The 17657-nt window shown below is 45.4% G+C and overlaps 1 pseudogene; it reads right to left on the bottom strand.

Moving 5' to 3' along the window:
- Positions 1 to 3899: 3899 nt before the first annotated feature.
- On the bottom strand, positions 3900 to 7306 carry LOC123050150 (putative pentatricopeptide repeat-containing protein At3g11460, mitochondrial; annotated as a pseudogene).
- Between the last annotated feature and the right edge of the window lie 10351 nt (positions 7307 to 17657).

Here is a 17657-nt window from a genome sequence, read left to right as displayed (position 1 = left end):
TGCACTGGTGGCGAACTTTGATGCCCAGTGGATGTAATATGTGTAATAGCCGTGATAGCCTAGTGTAAGTTGCTTGCTTATTTATTTCCTTGTTGTCTTGTTTATTTGTTTGCTTGTAGTCAGTGCAGTTCTTTTTCTGCGGTTTGCTAGTGGCTGCAATAACCTATTTTTTAAAACTAGGCCACAATAACCATGGGCTAATATTTACTGTAGTGACACTGGGCCTCCTACGGGCCGTAGAAACAGTGGGCCTTCTACGGGCCGTAGAAACAGTGGGCCTTCTACGGGCCGTAGAAACAGTGGGCCTTCTACGGGCCGTAGAAACAATGGGCCTTCTACGGGCCGTATCATCAATGGGCCTTATACGGGCCGTATGATCGATTGGCCAAACATGGGCCAAACAGACCGCATTCTGGCCGTAAACGGGCTAGAGTTGGAATCGTCCGTTCATGGGCCGACCATAACGGGCCATCGTTAATAGGCCGTATTTGATGACGCTATGAAAACGGCCCAACGTATTAACGGACCACAAACGGGCCGACTGTAACCACGGGCTGAATTTGGCCCACAAGCAGAAAATGACAGTAACGGGCCGTAAGTAAACGAATGCTGGAAAATAGCCCAAGAATAAATGGGCTCTGAGAAGGCCGAAAGATAACATGGGCTGGAAACGGCCCAACGGAATAACGGGCCGTTAATGGGTATAAAGTGATACACTGTTCTTTACGGGCCAGTTTCACCACGGGCCGTTAATGGGTGTAAAGTGATACACTGTTCATTACGGGCCAGTTTCACCACGGGCCGTTAATAGGCCAAGAGTTACATAGGGCCTCATATGGGCCGAAAGACGTCATGGGCCATACATGGGCCAGAAGTGAAAACGGGCTGGAATCATATTGGATGGCCCAGATGACGCTACTGGGCCTAATTCGAATAGGGCGTAACGGGCCTTGGGTTAGCGGGCTGTAAATGGGCTATATGCGAACAGGCCGTTAACAGGCTTTCCATGCGCCGGCCCGCCACCTTTTGACCAAGTCAAACGGGCCGGCCTTTTCACAGGAATGGGCCTCTGTTGGGCCGTGCCACGTGTCGACGTATCATAGGCGCCTTCTGTCCAATGAGTGGATGACATCTGTCCCAGCGATGAGCCGACACGTGTTTCCTCCAGCCAATGATGATTTACACGTGGAAAATCCCCATTGGTCGGGGTTGTTAACGGGTTATCGGATCCAAAACCCGACCCGATAGCTTAACGGCGTTCCGTTACGGTGGATGCCAGTGTCGGTCACCCTTGACGAAAGCACTTCTGTGACGCGCGATTTATCGTCATGGAAGTGGACACTTCCGTGATGATAATTTTGGTAATGTCATGGAACACTTCTACGACAGCACAGGTATGACTATCTTGATTCTGTCATAAATTTGTCATGGATGTACATGCATGACAAAAAACGCGACCTACTGTGAGAAACATGTATCATCACGGAAGTGTATTTTTTTTGTAGTGACGGATGGTTATTTTTTTAGACAAGTCCTTATTTTGTAAACATGCCAATCATTTACACCGACAAGGATCTACATCATTTCACAATTTTGTATTACGGTAGCTCATAACATTGAAGTATTTCACGGGGATAGTGACTTTGGTATTGTTTTGTTGATTTTGAATTCATTGTGTGCTTTCAGATAATTTTCTTATGTACAGCTTGTTTTTGTACAAAATAGATAATGCAAGTTTTTATAGATGTTTTTTTAAGAACAAAAACAATAGTTGACTATCATTTTCATTAGGAAGGGGGAGAGTGAATTACAAGCAAATGGTGAAGAAACAAGAACAAGATTTTGTTACACGAAAGGGAAAGATCAGCCAAAACCTCCTCCGCCTAACCACAACTAAGCATATTCCTCATCACCTTCTATCTCTCTCCGCTTTGCTCGAATCCAAAGCTTCTGCTCATTCACCGCCATCTGGACAACCCACTGTGCAGTCGGCGCTATATCATCAAAAACTCGGGTGTTATGTTCCAAGCATAGCTTATGAAGACCCACTATCATGATGTAGCCATCTCCTTGGCACTAATCTAGGACATATTTCTATCCATAGAGCACCACCAATCTCTGACCCTGACATCTGCATTCGGGTCAAATGACGGAGCCCGAAACTATGAAGGAAGAGCAACCAGAAATGCCTCGTGAAGGGACACTGGATCAATATGTATGAGCAATCAATTCAGGTATCTAGTCACAGAACGTGCATGAGGAAGCGTGTTGCATGCCACGCCTTGCAAGACGGTCCTCCGTCCAACAACGTTTCGCATAACCAGTCATGTGAAGAATTGCTCTTTGGGAGGCACATCACTCTTCCAGAGGTTTTTTTATAGATGTTATACATGAACTTGAGGCATATGAGCTTTCTGAATTTCTATGGTGACTATCGCCTCGCTCGTGGATAAGAATTTACTATGAGCGATGTCATGTTCGATTTTATGATGAAGTAGGATGAGCGTGCAAAAACCCGTACCATCTGATTCATGGGGCCAGTGCGAGATAAAAATGTATGTTACCTAGTTTATATTGAGATTTTTTTTTAATTTGTAATGTTTTAGTTTTTCTCTAAATCTATGATGTTTTGACATATCTTTCCATATACCATGCCGGAACTATTTCATAGTAGCACTAACAATGTACCAATTTCATTTCTATTGAGATGTAATTATAATATTTATCATTACAAATATGTATCTTGTGTAAATTGGAACTGTATTTGTTGCAGTTGTTTTTATTATTCAGTTTGGGGTTTTGAGAAAAATCATTCATGACAATATATTTCACCATAAAATATGAGAAAATCAATATTTTCACATTATCTCATAAATTTATTGATGCACTCTATGTATGTATGCATTCTTTTCCATAATATCCTTATGTATACATAACTTTGAAGAGTGTTTTAGATATCTAGCACATAACTTCCATAAATATTTGAGTACATGATTTTAAGATGGGTGTAACTAATAGATATTTCTAGACAACATAAAGTGTCAACTCCGCTCTCGATTGTTGGGGGTGCTCTTTTTCTCCCAAGTTTTAATGTTGTTCTTGAGGGGTAAATTGGTGGCCATCGGTTCATGCTTAATTTGTATTTTGTATCAAAATCATGGAGTCCATGCATGAGTACTTAGAATTTACTAGCTAAATACCCATGCTTAGCTATGGATCAACAAATTGTATGGCTTTGCATGTCAAACAATTGTTGTTGTTGTGCTCCATGGCACACTGGCATTGCCCCATCCCTCTCCAAGCCATATCCCGGTGGAATTGAGGATTGTTTAGGGCAACCACCACCACTTGTCATGGTTGAAAAGAGAAAGGTTGAGAAGGAAATGATCGAATGACCACCAAGTCAAATTTTATAAGTAGGAAGGATATTTTTTATCTAAAATTTAAATTGATTATGTCTAATGAAGAGTGTGTCGTGCCTAACTCTATAACAACTTTAGCAATACCAACAATTTGGCCTTTCTCCAACTTGCTCAAACCCTCCCAATTTGGAAATATTTGAGCATTAACAGATTAATATTGTAATTCATACATCATACTAGGAATTATATATATGAATTACAAAATTGGGAGCCCAATCAGACACAACATATTCTGATGCATATATAGATTGGGCTCTTATAGATAAGGCCCCGCCAAGGGGCCTTATCACCCTAGCTTAGAGCATCTCCAACCAGACTTACCTAATTTGCCCCCCTGTATGTCCGTGCACGCGTTGGTGGATAGGAGCGTGTCAACCGCCATTTGTCCGCTCGGGTAACAATGCTCCTCATTTACGAACCCTCAAATCCATACAAAGTTATGGAACATCGATCAACATATACGTAGATAGCATAGATAGGACATAGTTCAAACATCGGATGACATAGGACACCAAAAGTTCAACAAGGACTACATACTACAACAAAGACAACATTTAACTAAGACTAGATTGTTCGATGGCATAAATAAACTAGATAGGGGAAGTTCACCGACGGCCGCTTTTGCCCTTGTCGTCTTTGTTGCAGAATTAGCGCTGGAAGGCAGCGTTGGAGTCGAGGTGGATCTGCTCATGGCCGAAGTTGGATGTGTAGAAAGAGGTAGCGGACATGTTCTCGTCCGATTCCAGAGGCATGCCGGCGAGGGCACGAGCGGCCCAAGTATGTTGCTTCACGAGGATACAGGCACAGGCTTCCTCCGCACCCTGTTCTTCACAGCGCAACGCGGTCCGACTCCTACACTGTCTTCAACCGCTAGTTCTCTGACGTCCAAGGAGTCGGCCGCGAGCAGATCCACCGGTGACAACGCGCGCCCAAGTCCTTGGACGTTAGGGACCGCTGCTTGACGGCCGGACGACCAGGTCACCGTCGGGTCCAGTTGAAGATGCTCTTAGGGCCGGCTTTGTCGCATGCCCGTCCCCGTTCCAATGGCAAGCAATAACGCAGGTTGACAAGTTCTAGAAGAAAAAACATAGGTTGACAGAGATGGACATCACACTGTCAATGGTGATATACTCCGAGCAACTGCAACACCATTCCTAGTCTTCCTGATACTGGCAATCATCAGGGCATTAGCATGGCAGAAAATGTTCCTACCTAACGGTTGCACTCGCAATGACAAAGACTGTCTTTTATCTTCTTGTTTGCAGCACGACATATATTCACTGTCAGCTGGTATCATCAGCCCACACCTGCGAGTATGAAAACATTTGGTTCCATATTTCAGTGAAACTTTCCGCCACCTCTATAACATCTGTATGCAATTGCAGTTTATCATCTTCTTCAACAAAAACCCGTTGAGATATACCACTGAACTGAACGGTGCCAATCTATTGGAGAACTCGGGTGTTTCTGGTGTACACTGCGACCACCTCTGGTTAAAATCTGCACTTGTGACACCTCTGAAATCAGGATACTCCACAATTAGTTATCAGCCATTGAACCAAATGAATGGGGCATTCAGCATCCCACTCGGGAGTACAAGAGCAGCCTGTAGGGAAACTTGCAGTTTGGTCAACTCACTGGCCAGCATTAGGACAAGAGTCTTCGGATCTGAACCTCAGGTTCTACTCAACATACATAGCGCGATCTTTACATAGTTGAGCATCACAGTATGAGGGTACTGGCTGTCTCTTCTGTTGTTTGTCCAGCCTGCAGTACTATGAGATATTAGTGTTGTAATTTTCAGCAATCAAGCGTGTTTCATGTCGTACAGAAGATTTGGAGCAAAAGCTAGACTAGGTATCCGGTGCAACCAGCTAAGCGTTCCTTCACAGTGAGGACCAAATCCAATTATTCATCAGTAAGCTTTGCAGGAGCATGCTCCACCCTCGAAGCAATGAAAGCAGCTCGAATCCCTGCGGAGAAACACCCGGTTGGCAATTGCAGAGACCATCTTCAGGAACGAGTGGACGTCCCCACACCTCAGGTTCTTCATCACCACAATCTCAACATCCACTGTGTTCAGCATAGAGAATGGTACGGCGAGCTTCTCACTGTGAGTGCCAACCAACGATACAGCTACCTTCTTGTCAAGCACTCTGTTTTCCCCCATTCCTGCTGTGCCATTCATCTTCTTGACAATCTGCTCAAGTTCAACCACAAGCTCGTAAATTCCCTTCGCCCATGGATGCGAGTGGTCGTCGTCCATTAACAGATGAACTCACCCCTTGTGTTCGAGGTAGCTACACCGGGCTCCTTCTTCAGTCCACGCTCCCTCATCATCGCACGCACCCTCACGACACCATCCTGTTGTCCACTGTCAGTGTACATGTTAGCCATGAGCACGTAGTAGCCCACATTGTTCGGTTCGAGCATAATAACATGCTTGAAAGCCTCCTCCCCTGCCTCCACATTTTTATGTATCTTGCACGCCCCAAGAAGGGCACCCCACACAGAACCATCGGCTGGCATGGGCATCGACGAGATGAGCTCTCGTGCCTCCTCGAGACGGCCCGTCCGTCCAAGAAGGTCCACCATGCAGGCGTAGTGCTCCAGTGTAGGCCGCAGCTTGTAGGTTCTCTCCATTGCAAAGAAGTACTTGCACCCCTCTTCATACTTCCCGGCATGGCTACACGCCGACAAGAGGGCGACCATTGCGACATTATCTGGCTGTACGCCTTCTGACACCATTCTTTGGAAGAGTTTAATGGCCATGTCACCATGTCCATGCATGCCATACCCGGTGATCAGCGCCGTCCACGACACAATGCTCTTCTTGGGCATTTCGTCGAACAGCTGCTGCGCCTGGGGCAAGTTGCCGTAGCGTGCATGGAAGTTGATAAGCGCACTGCAAAGCTGCACATTGGCACGAAACCCCTGTAGTCTCTCACGCACGTAGCGATCCACGTCCAGGCCAACACTACGGACGGCAAGGTGTGCGCAGGAGGAGAGCACGCCCACCAGCGTCAGAGCATCTGGTTCCACACCGTGGCCACGCATGCGGCGGTAGAGTTCGAGGGCGTCCACAGCGAGACCATTCTGAGCGTGGGCTGACAGCACGGCGGTCCACGAGACGAGATCACGGGAGGCCAGCGGCATCTCATCAAAAACCTGCCGAGCAAGAGCTGCGCTGCTGCGGCCGTAGACAGATATGAGGCAGTTGGCCACGGTAGTGCCGGAGGAGAGTCCCGCTCGAGCCGCAAGGGCGTGGAGTTGCGGCACGACAGTCGTCGGAGTGGCCGGGAGTAGCGCCAGGAGCGTGACGGCATTGAAGCGGACGCTAGCCACGTGCACGCGCATGCGGCGGAAGAGGGCGAAGCAGGCGGGCGCGAGGGCGTGGAGTGCGCATCCGGAGATGACAGAGTTGAAGGCGGCGAGGACAGTGGCTGGAGGCGTGGACGCAGGGGGCATTTCGTCGAGCAGCTGGCGGGCGCAGGGGAGGAGGCCGAGGCGGCAGTACGAAGAAAGCAGAGCGGAGAGGAGGTACGCGTCGGAGGCTGGGAGGAGGCCGCGCTTGGCAGCGAGCGCGTGTATCTGCGCGACGCCGAAGGGGAGGGAGAGCGCGGCGCAGCAGATGACAGCGGATGGCAGCGCCATGGCGTGCGGCGGCGGCGAAGGGTCGGCATGTTGTAGGACCGCAAGGGCCTCCCGGTGCCGTCGGAGGCGCGTCAGGGTGCACACCCGCGCGTACCATGGCTCGGTGGGGTCAAATTCGCCGGCGACGGCGGCGGAGGTGGACTGCTCGGTCGCCTTGGCCTTGGTTGGCCGCGGAGGTGGAAGATGTTCAGGCATGTAGCCCATCGCTGGAACTGGGGCCGACTTGCATGGGCTACACGAATGCGTTCTTTCGGCTAGTGTTCGTTTGCAAAAAGTTTCAGAAAAATGGTGTGTACCCGAAAAGAAAGCCTATTGATTTTCTCGGAAGTCAAACGATGCATACTTTAATCGTGTTTGTAGGGAAAATCTAGAACAACTACTATAACACCGAATAGAGATATGATATGAAACTATATTTACCGTGTATTTAATGATATTATGGTGTCCCAACGTTATCCCCTAAACTCAAATGTGGGGATAGGATACAAGAACCGCTCTCCCAACCATGTCGCTCAAATAGGCATCAAATCCCGATAGCAGAGGTGGGCCAAGCGAACCTTAAGGACAAATCACATGGGATGCGAGTAGATGTGGTTCAACTAAGGGTGGGCCAAGTGGACCTCCGTATGGTGTATGTACTCCCCGCAAAGCCCCGTCCCCTTCCCTACGAGTTTGTTTTTGGTTTGGGGGGAAACGGACATGCGAAGTGGTCTGCGAATATTTAGGGGATTGCATTAGATGGCAAAATGTGTCAGGACCACATGATCTGAAATGTTTGCGGGAGGTTCGAGGTACAGCTTTGGAGATGCCCTTAATTTTATATTGGAGTTCTTGATCGTTTTTTCTGTGAACTTAGTCAAACCTTACAACATTTGAGTTCTGGAAAAAAATTATATGCCTTGTAACAAAGTTTTGTCAAAACATACTCAATCAATGCGAGTTTTGACAAACACATGTGCAAGGCATGTAAATTATAGTTTTCTTTTAACTCCCAAGTTGTTTCTAGATATCATGAGTACCAAGATGAGTTTTGTAGGGATCAAGAGTTGTCTTGGTCTCGACCATGTTAGAGCAACTTTAACAGATTTGTCATATAGTTGATGATCATAATGCATATGGAGCGTGCTTCATATAGATATAGAGGCTTCCTGAAGGAAATATGCCCTAGAGGCAATAATAAAGTTGTTATTTTATATTTTCTTATATCATGATAAATGTTTATTATTCATGCTAGAATTGTATTAACCGGAAACTTGATACATGTGTGGATACATATACAAAACACCGTGTCCCTAGTAAGCTTCTACTAGACTAGCTCGTTAATCAAAGATGGTTCAGTTTCCTAACCATAGCCATGTGTTGTCATTTGATGAACGGGATCACACGTTAGGAGAATGATGCAATGGACAAGACTCATCCGTTAGCTTAGCATAATGATCGTTAAGTTTTATTGCTATTGCTTTCTTCATGACTTATACATATTCCTTTGACTATGAGATTATGCAACTCTCGGATACCGGAGGAATACCTTGTGTGCTATCAAACGTCACAACGTAACTGGGTGATTATAAAGATGCTCTACAGTTATCTCCGAAGGTGTTTGTTGGGTTGGCATAGATCGAGATTAGGATTTGTCACTCCGAGTATCGGAGAGGTATCTCTGGGCCCTCTCGGTAATGCACATCATAATAAGCCTTGCAATCAATATGACTAATGAGTTAGTTGCAGGATGATGCATTACGGAACGAGTAAAGAGACTTGCCGATAATGAGATTGAAATAGGTATGGAGATACCGACGATCGAATCTCGGGCAAGTAACATACCGATGAAAAAGGGAATAACTGAAGGAAATATGCCCTAGAGGCAATAATAAAGTTATTATTTATTTCCTTATTTCATGATAAATGTTTATTATTCATGCTAGAATTGTATTAACCGGAAACTTAGTACATGTGTGAATACATAGACAAAATAAAGTGTCCCTAGTATGCCTCTACTTGACTAGTTCGTTTATCAAAGATGGTTATGTTTCCTAACCATAGACATGTATTGTCATTTGATGAACGGGATCACATCATTAGGAGAATGATGTGATGGACAAGACCCATTCGTTAGCTTAGCATTATGATCGGGACAGTTTCATTGCTGCTGCTTTCTTCATGACTTATACATGTTCCTCAAACTATGAGATTATGCAACTCCCGAATACCGGAGGAACAGCTTGTGTGCTATCAAACGTCACAACGTAACTGGGTGATTATAAAGATGCTCTACAGGTGTCTGGGACATCAGAAAGGTTCCGAGTGATTCGGGTATTTTTCGGAGTACCGGAGAGTTACGGGAATTCGTATTGGGCCTTAATGGGCCATACGGGAAAGGAGAGAAAGGCCTCAAGGGTGCCCGCGCCCCTTCCCCATGGACTGGTCTGAAATGGACTAGGGAAAGGGGGCGCCCCCTTCCTTCCTTCTCCTTCTCCCTTCCCTTTTTCATATTCCATGTGGGAGGTGGAATCCTACTAGGACTAGGGAGTCCTAGTAGGACTCCACACTTTGGGCGCGCACTATGAGGGCCGGCCTCCTCCTCCCTCCATCCTTTATATACGTGGCCAGGGGGCACCCCATAGACACAGAAGTTGATCATCGATCTTTTAGCCGTGTGCGGTGCCCCCCTCCACCATAATCCACCTCGGTCATATCGTCGTAGTGCTTAGGCGAAGCCCTGCGCCGGTAGCTTCATCATCACGCCGTCGTGCTGACGAAGCTCTTCCCCGACACTCTACTGGATCGTGGGTTCGTGGGACGTCACCGAGCCGAACGTGTGCAGATCGCGGAGGTGCCGTACCTTCGGTGCTAGGATTGGTCGATCGTGAAGACGTACGACTACATCAACCGTGTTGTCATAACGCTTCCGCTTACGGTCTACGAGGCTACGTGGACAATGCTCTCCCCTCTCGTTGCTATGTATCACCATGATCTTGCGTGTGCGTAGGAATTTTTTTGAAATTACTACGTTCCCCAACAATAACGTATGCTGTCATTATGATACGACCGATAAAGATCTTCATAGAATATGTGGGAACCAATATGAGCATCCAGGTTCCGCTGTTGGTTATTGACTGGAGAGGTGTCCCGGTCATGTCTACATAGTTCTCGAACCCATAGGGTCCACACGCTTAATGTTCGATGACGATTTTGTATTATATGAGTTATGTGATTTGGTGACTGGATATTGTTGGGAGTCCCGGATGAGATCACGGACATGATGAGGAGTCTCGAAATGGTCTAGAGGTAAAGATTCATATATAGGACGATAGTATTCGGACACCAGAAGTGTTCCGGGGGTACCGGGTACGTATCGGGTCACCGGAAGGGGTTCCGGGCACCCCCTGGCAAAGATATGGGCCTTATTGGGCCAAGGGTGGGACAGACCAGCCCCTAGTGGGCTGGTGCGCCCCCATATGGGCCGATCTAAGTGGAGAAAGGAAAAGGGGAGGAGGAAAGGAAATAGAGGGAATAGGATTCCCCTTTCCTTTCCCCTCTCCCCTCTTTCCTTCCCCCCTTCGGAGATAAGGAAAGGGGGAGGCCGAATTGGAGGAGGCCCCCAAGTAGGATTCCTCCTACTTGGGGCGCCCCAAGGCTGCTCCCCTCCCCCTCCCACCTATATATACATGGGGAGGGGGCGCCTAGAACACACACCAACAATTGTTAGCCGTGCGCGGCGCCCCCCCCCCCCTCCACAGTTTACGCCTCCGGTCATATTCACGTGGTGCTTAGGCGAAGCCCTGCACGGATCACTTCACCATCACCGTCACCACGCCGTTGTGCTGACGGAACTCTCCCTCGACACTTTGCTGGATCAAGAGTTCGAGGGACGTCATCGAGCTGAACATGTGCAGAACTCGGGGGTGCCGTACGTTCGCTACTTGATCGGTCGGAAGGAGAAGAAGTTTGACTACATCAACCGCGTTGTCAAAATGCTTCGGCTTTCGGTCTACGAGGGTACGTGGACACACTCTTCTCCTCTCGTTTCTATGCATCTCCTAGATAGATCTTGCGTGAGCGTAGGAATTTTTTTGAAATTGCATGCTACGTTTCCCAACAGTGGCATTCGAGCCAGGTCTATGCGTAGATGATTTGCACGAGTAGAGATCAAAGGCACAAGATGATGATGGTCATATCATGTCACATATTTTGATTGCATGTGATGTTTATCTTTTATGCATCTTATTTTGCTTAGTACGGCGGTAGCATTATAAGATGATCCCTTACTAAAATTTCAAGGTATAAGTGTTCTCCCTGAGTATGCACCATTGAGACAGTTCGTTGTGCTGAGACACCACGTGATGATCGGGTGTGATAGGCTCTACGTTCACATACAATGGGTGCAAGACAATTTTGCACATGCAGAATACTCGGGTTAAACTTGACGAGCCTAGCATGTACAGACATGGCCTCGGAACACTGGAGACCGAAAGGTCGAACGTGAATCATATAGTAGATATGATCAACATAGAGATGTTCACCATTGAAGACTACTCCATCTCACCTGATGATCGGACATGGTTTAGTTGATTTGGATCACGTGATCATTTAGATGACTCAAGGGATGTCTATCTAAGTGGGAGTTCTTAAGTAATATGATTAATTGAACTTAATTTATCATGAACTTAGTCCTGATAGTATTTGTAAATTGTATCATAGATCAATAGCTCGCGATATAGCTCCCCATTTATTTTTGATATGTTCCTAGAGAAAAATGAGTTGAAATATGACAGTAGCAATGATGCGGACTGGGTCCGTGATCTGAGGATTATCCTCATTGCTGCACAGAAGAATAATGTCCTTGATGCACCGCTAGGTGACAGACCTATTGCAGGACCTGATGCAGACGTTATGAACGTTTAACAAGCTCGGTATGATGACTACTTGATAGTGTAGTGCATCATGCTTTACGACTTAGAACCGGGACTTCAAAAACGTTTTGAACACCACGGAGCATATGAGATGTTCCAAGAGTTGAAATTGGTATTTCAGACTCATGCCCATGTCGAGAGGTATGAGACCTCTGACAAGTACTTTGCCTACAAGATGGAGGAGAATGACTCAGCCAGTGAGCATGTACTCAGAATGTCTGGGTACTACAATCGCTCGAATCAAGTGGGAGTTAATCTTCCAGATAAGATAGTGATTGACATAGTTCTCTAGTCACTATCACCAAGCTACTAGAACTTCGTGATGAACTAAAATATGCAAGGGGATGACGAAAACGATTCCCGAGCTCTTCACGATGCTGAAATCGGTGAAGGTAGAAATCAAGAAAGAGCATCAAGTGTTGATGGTGGAGAAGATCACTAGTTTCAAGTAAAAGGGCAAGGGAAAGAAAAGGGAACTCCAAAGAATAATGGAAAGCAAGTTGCCACTCCCGTGAAGAAGCCCAAAGGCGGACCCAAGCCTGAAACTGAGTGCTTATACTGCAAAGGAAATGGTCACTGGAAGTGGAATTGGCCCAAACATTTGGCCAATAGAAGGATGGCAAAGTGAACAAAGGTATATTTGATATACAGATTATTGTGTACCTTACTAGTGTTCGTAGTAGCCCCTGGGTATTTGATACTAGTTCAGTTGCTAAGATTAGTAACTCGAAACATGAGTTACAAAATGAACAAAGACTAGCTAAGGGCGAGGACGATGTGTGTTGGAAGCGATTCCAAGGTTGATAAGATCACCATCGCACACTGTTGGGGAATGCAGTATTTCAAAAAAATTCCTACGATCACGCAAGATCTATCTAGGAGATGCATAGAAATGAGCGGGGAGAGTGTGTCCACGTACCCTCGTATACCGAAAGTGGAAGCGTTAAGTAACGTGGTTGATGTAGTCGAACGTCTTCGCGATCCAACCGAACGCACGGCACCTCCGCGATCTGCACACGTTCAGTTTGGTGACGTCCCTCGTACTCTTGGTCTAGCTGAGGCCGAGGAAGAGTTTCGTCAGCACGACGGCGTGGTGACGGTGATGATGAAGTTATCGGTGCAGGGCTTCGCCTAAGCACTGCGACGATATGACCGAGGTGGAAATATGTGGAGGGGGCACCGCACACGGCTAAGACAACTGTCAACTTGTGTGTCTATGGGGTGCCCCCCTCCCCGTATATAAAGGAGTGGAGGAGGGGAGGGCCAGCCCTCTCTATGGCACACCCCAAGGGGGGGAATCCTACTCCTACTAGGAGTAGGTTCCCCACTTTCCTAGTCCAACTAGGAGGGGGAAGGAAGGGAAGGGGGAGAGGAAGGAAAGGGGGGTCGGCCCCCTTCCCAATTCGTATTGGGCTTGGGGGGTGCCCCACCTCTTGGCCGCCTCTCCTCTCTTCCACTAAAGCCCATGTAGGCCCATTAACTCCCGGGGGGGTTCCGGTAACCTCCCGGTACTCCGGAAAATGCCCGAACTCATCGGAAACCTTTCTGGTGTCCAAACATAGCCTTCCATTATATCGATCTTTATGTCTCGACCATTTTGAGACTCCTCATCATGTCCATGACCACATCTAGGACTCCGAACAACCTTCGGTACATCAAAACACATAAACTCATAATACCGATCGTCATCGAACGTTAAGCGTGCGGACCCTACGGGTTCGAGAACTATGTAGACATGACCGAGACTCATCTCCAGTCAATAACCAATAGCAGAACCTGGGATGTTCATATTGGCTCCCATATATTCTACGAAGATCTTTATCGGTCAAACCGCATAACAACATATGTTGTTCCCTTTGTCATCGGTATGTTACTTGCCCGAGATTCGATCGTCGGTATCTCAATACCTAGTTCAATCTCGTTACCGGCAAGTCTCTTTACTCATTACGTAATGCATCATCCTGCAACTAACTCATTAGTCACATTGCTTGCAAGGCTTATAGTGATGTGCATTACCGAGAGGGCCCAGAGATACCTCTCCGACAATCGGAGTGACAAATCCTAATCTCGATCTATGCCAACTCAACAAACACCATCAGAGACACCTGTAGAGCATCTTTATAATCACCCAGTTACGTTGTGACATTTGATAGCACACTAAGTGTTCATCCGGTATTCGGGAGTTGCATAATCTCATAGTCATAGGAACATGTATAAGTCATGAAGAAAGCAGTAGCAATTAAACTGAAACGATCATAATGCTAAGCTAACAGATGGGTCTTGTCCATCACATCATTCTCTAATGATGTGATCCCGTTCATCACATGACAACACATGTCTATGGCTAGGAAACTTAACCATCTTTGATTAACGAGCTAGTCAAGTAGAGGCTTACTAGGGACACTCTGTTTGTCTATGTATTCACACATGTACTAAGTTTCCAGTTAATACAATTCTAGCATGAATAATAAACATTTATCATGAAATAAGGAAATAAATAATAACTTTATTATTGCCTCTAGGGCATATTTCCTTCAGTCTCCCACTTGCACTGGAGTTAATAATCTAGTTCACATCGCCATGTGATTTAACACCGATAGTTCACATCACCATGTGATTAACACCCATAGTTCACATCACCATGTGACCAACACTCAAAGGGTTTACTAGAGTTAGTAATCTAGTTCACATCGCCATGTGATTAACACCCAAAGAGTACTAAGGTGTTATCATGTTTTGCTTGTGAGAGAAGTTTAGTCAACGGGTCTGCCAAATTCAGATCCGTATGTATTTTGCAAATTTCTATGTCTACAATGCTCTGCACGGAGCTACTTTTAGCCAATTGCTCCCACTTTCAATATGTATCCAGATTGAGTCTTAGTGTCATCCGGATTGGTGTAAAAGCTTGCATCGACGTAACTCTTTACGACGAACTCTTTATCACCTCCATAACCGAGAAATATATCCTTATTCCACTAAGGATAATTTCGACCGTTGTCGAGTGATCTACTCCTAGATCACTATTGTACCCTCTTGCCAAACTCATGGTGAGGTACACAATAGGTCTGGTACACAGCATAGCATACTTTATAGAACCTATGACTGAGGCATAGGGAATGACTTTTCATTCTCTTTCTATTTTCTGTCTTGGTCGGGTTTTGAGTCTTTACTCAACTTCACACCTTGCAACACAGGCAAGAACTCCTTCTTTGATTGTTCCATCTTGAACTAATTCGAAATCTTGTCAAGGTATATACTCATTGAAAATCTTATCAAGCGTCTTGATCTATCTCTACAGATCTTGATGCTCAATATGTAAGCAGCTTCACCGAGGTCTTTCTTCGAAAAACTCCTTTCAAACACTCCTTTATGCTTTCCAAAAAAATTTACATCATTTCCGATCGACAATATGTCATTCACATATACTTATCAGAAAGGCTGTAGTGCTCCCACTCACTTTCTTGTAAATACATGCTTCACCGCAAGTCCGTATAAAACCATATGCTTTGATCACCTTATCAAAGCGTATATTCCAACTCCGAGATGCTTGCACCAGTCCATAGATGGATCGCTGGAGCTTGCACACTTTGTCAGCACCTTTAGGATTTACAAAACCTTCTTGTTGCATCATATACAGCTCTTCTTTAAGAAATCCATTAAGGAATGTAGTTTTGATATTCATTTGCCAAATTTCATAATCATAAAATGCGGCAATTGCTAACATGATTCAGACAGACTTAAGCATCGCTACGAGTGAGAAACTCTCATCGTAGTCAACACCTTGAACTTGTCGAAAACCTTTTTGCGAAAATTCAAGCTTTGTAGATAGTAACACTACTATCAGCGCATGTCTTCCTCTTGAAGATCCATTCTATTCTCTATGGCTTGCCGATCATCGGGCAAGTCAACAGCCTTTGTTCTCATACATGGATCCTATCTCAGATTTCATGGCCTCAAGCCATTTTGCGGAATCTGGGCTCATCATCGCTTTCTCATAGTTCGTAGGTTCATCATGGTCAAGTAACATGACTTCTAGAACAGGATTACCGTACCACTCTGGTGCGGATCTTACTCTGCTTGACCTATGAGGTTTGGTAGTTACTTGATCTGAAGCTACATGATCATCATCATTAGCTTCCTCGCTAATTGGTGTTGGAATCACAGGAACTGATTTCAGACTTTCAGTGATGAACTACTTTCCAATAAGGGAGCAGGTACAGTTGCCTCATCATATTCTACTTTCCTCCCACTCACTTCTTTTGAGAGAAACTCCTTCTCTAGAAAGGATCCATCCTAAGCAACAAATATCTTGCCTTCGGATCTGTGACAGAAGGTGTACCCAACAGTCTCTTTTGGGTATCCTATAAAGACATATTTCTTCGATTTGGGTTCGAGCTTATCAGGTTGAAGCTTTTTCACATAAGCATCGCAGCCCCAAACTTTAAGAAACGACAACTTGGGTTTCTTGCCAAACCACAGTTCATAAGGTGTCGTCTCAACGGATTTAGATGGTGCCCTATTTAACGTGAATGCAGCCGTCTCTAAAGCATAACCCCAAAATGATAGCGGTAAATCAGTAAGAGACATCATAGATCGCACCATATCTAATAAAGTGCGGTTACGACGTTCGGACACATCATTACGCTGTGGTGTTCCGGGTGGCGTGAGTTGCGAAACTATTTTGCATTGTTTCAAATGAAGACCAAACCCGTAACTCAAATATTCGTCTCCGCGATCAGATCGTACAAACTTTATTTTCTTGTTACGATGATTTTCCACTTCACTCTGAATTTTTTTGAACTTTTCAAATGTTTTAGACTTATGTTTCATCAAGTAGATATACCCATATCTGCTCAAATCATCTGTGAAGGTCAGAAAATAATGATACCCGCCGCGAGCCTCAACACTCATCGGATCGCATACACCAATATGTATTATTTCCAATAAGCCAGTTGCTCGCTCCATTGTCCGGAGAACGGAGTCTTAGTCATCTTGCCCATGAGGCATGGTTCGCAAGCATCAAGTGATTCATAATCAAGTGATTCCAAAAGCCCGTCAGTATGGAGTTTCTTCATGCGCTTTACACCAATATGACCTAAACGGCAGTGCCACAAATAAGTCGTACTATCATTATTAACTTTGCATCTTTTGGCATCAATATTATGAATATGTATATCACTTCGATCCAGATTTAATAAACCATTTATATTGAGTGTATGACCATAGAAGGTTTTATTCATGTAAATAGAACAACAATTATTCTTTGACTTAAATGAATAACCATATTGCAATAAACATGATCCAATCATCTTCATGCTCAATGCAAACACCAAATAACATTTATTTAGGTCCAACACCAATCCCGAAGGTAAAGGGAGTGTGTGATGGTGATCGTATCAACCTTGGAATCACTTCCAACACACATCATCACCTTGCCCATAACTAGTCTCTGTTTATTTTGCAACTCCCGTTTCGAGTTACTACTCTTAGCAACTGAACCAGTATCAAATACCGAGGGGTTGCTATAAACACTAGTAAAGTACACATCAATAACATGTATATCAAATATACCTTTGTTCACTTTTCCATCCTTCTTATCTGCCAAGTATCTAAGGCAGTTCCACTTCCAGTGACCATTTCCTTTGAAGTAGAAGCACTCAGTTTTAGG

This window comes from Triticum aestivum, chromosome 2D (genome assembly GCF_018294505.1).
Source record: "Triticum aestivum cultivar Chinese Spring chromosome 2D, IWGSC CS RefSeq v2.1, whole genome shotgun sequence".
NCBI lineage: Eukaryota > Viridiplantae > Streptophyta > Magnoliopsida > Poales > Poaceae > Triticum > Triticum aestivum.
Note: the sequence above shows the minus strand (reverse complement) of the source record. Positions and strands in the feature narration are given on the sequence as shown.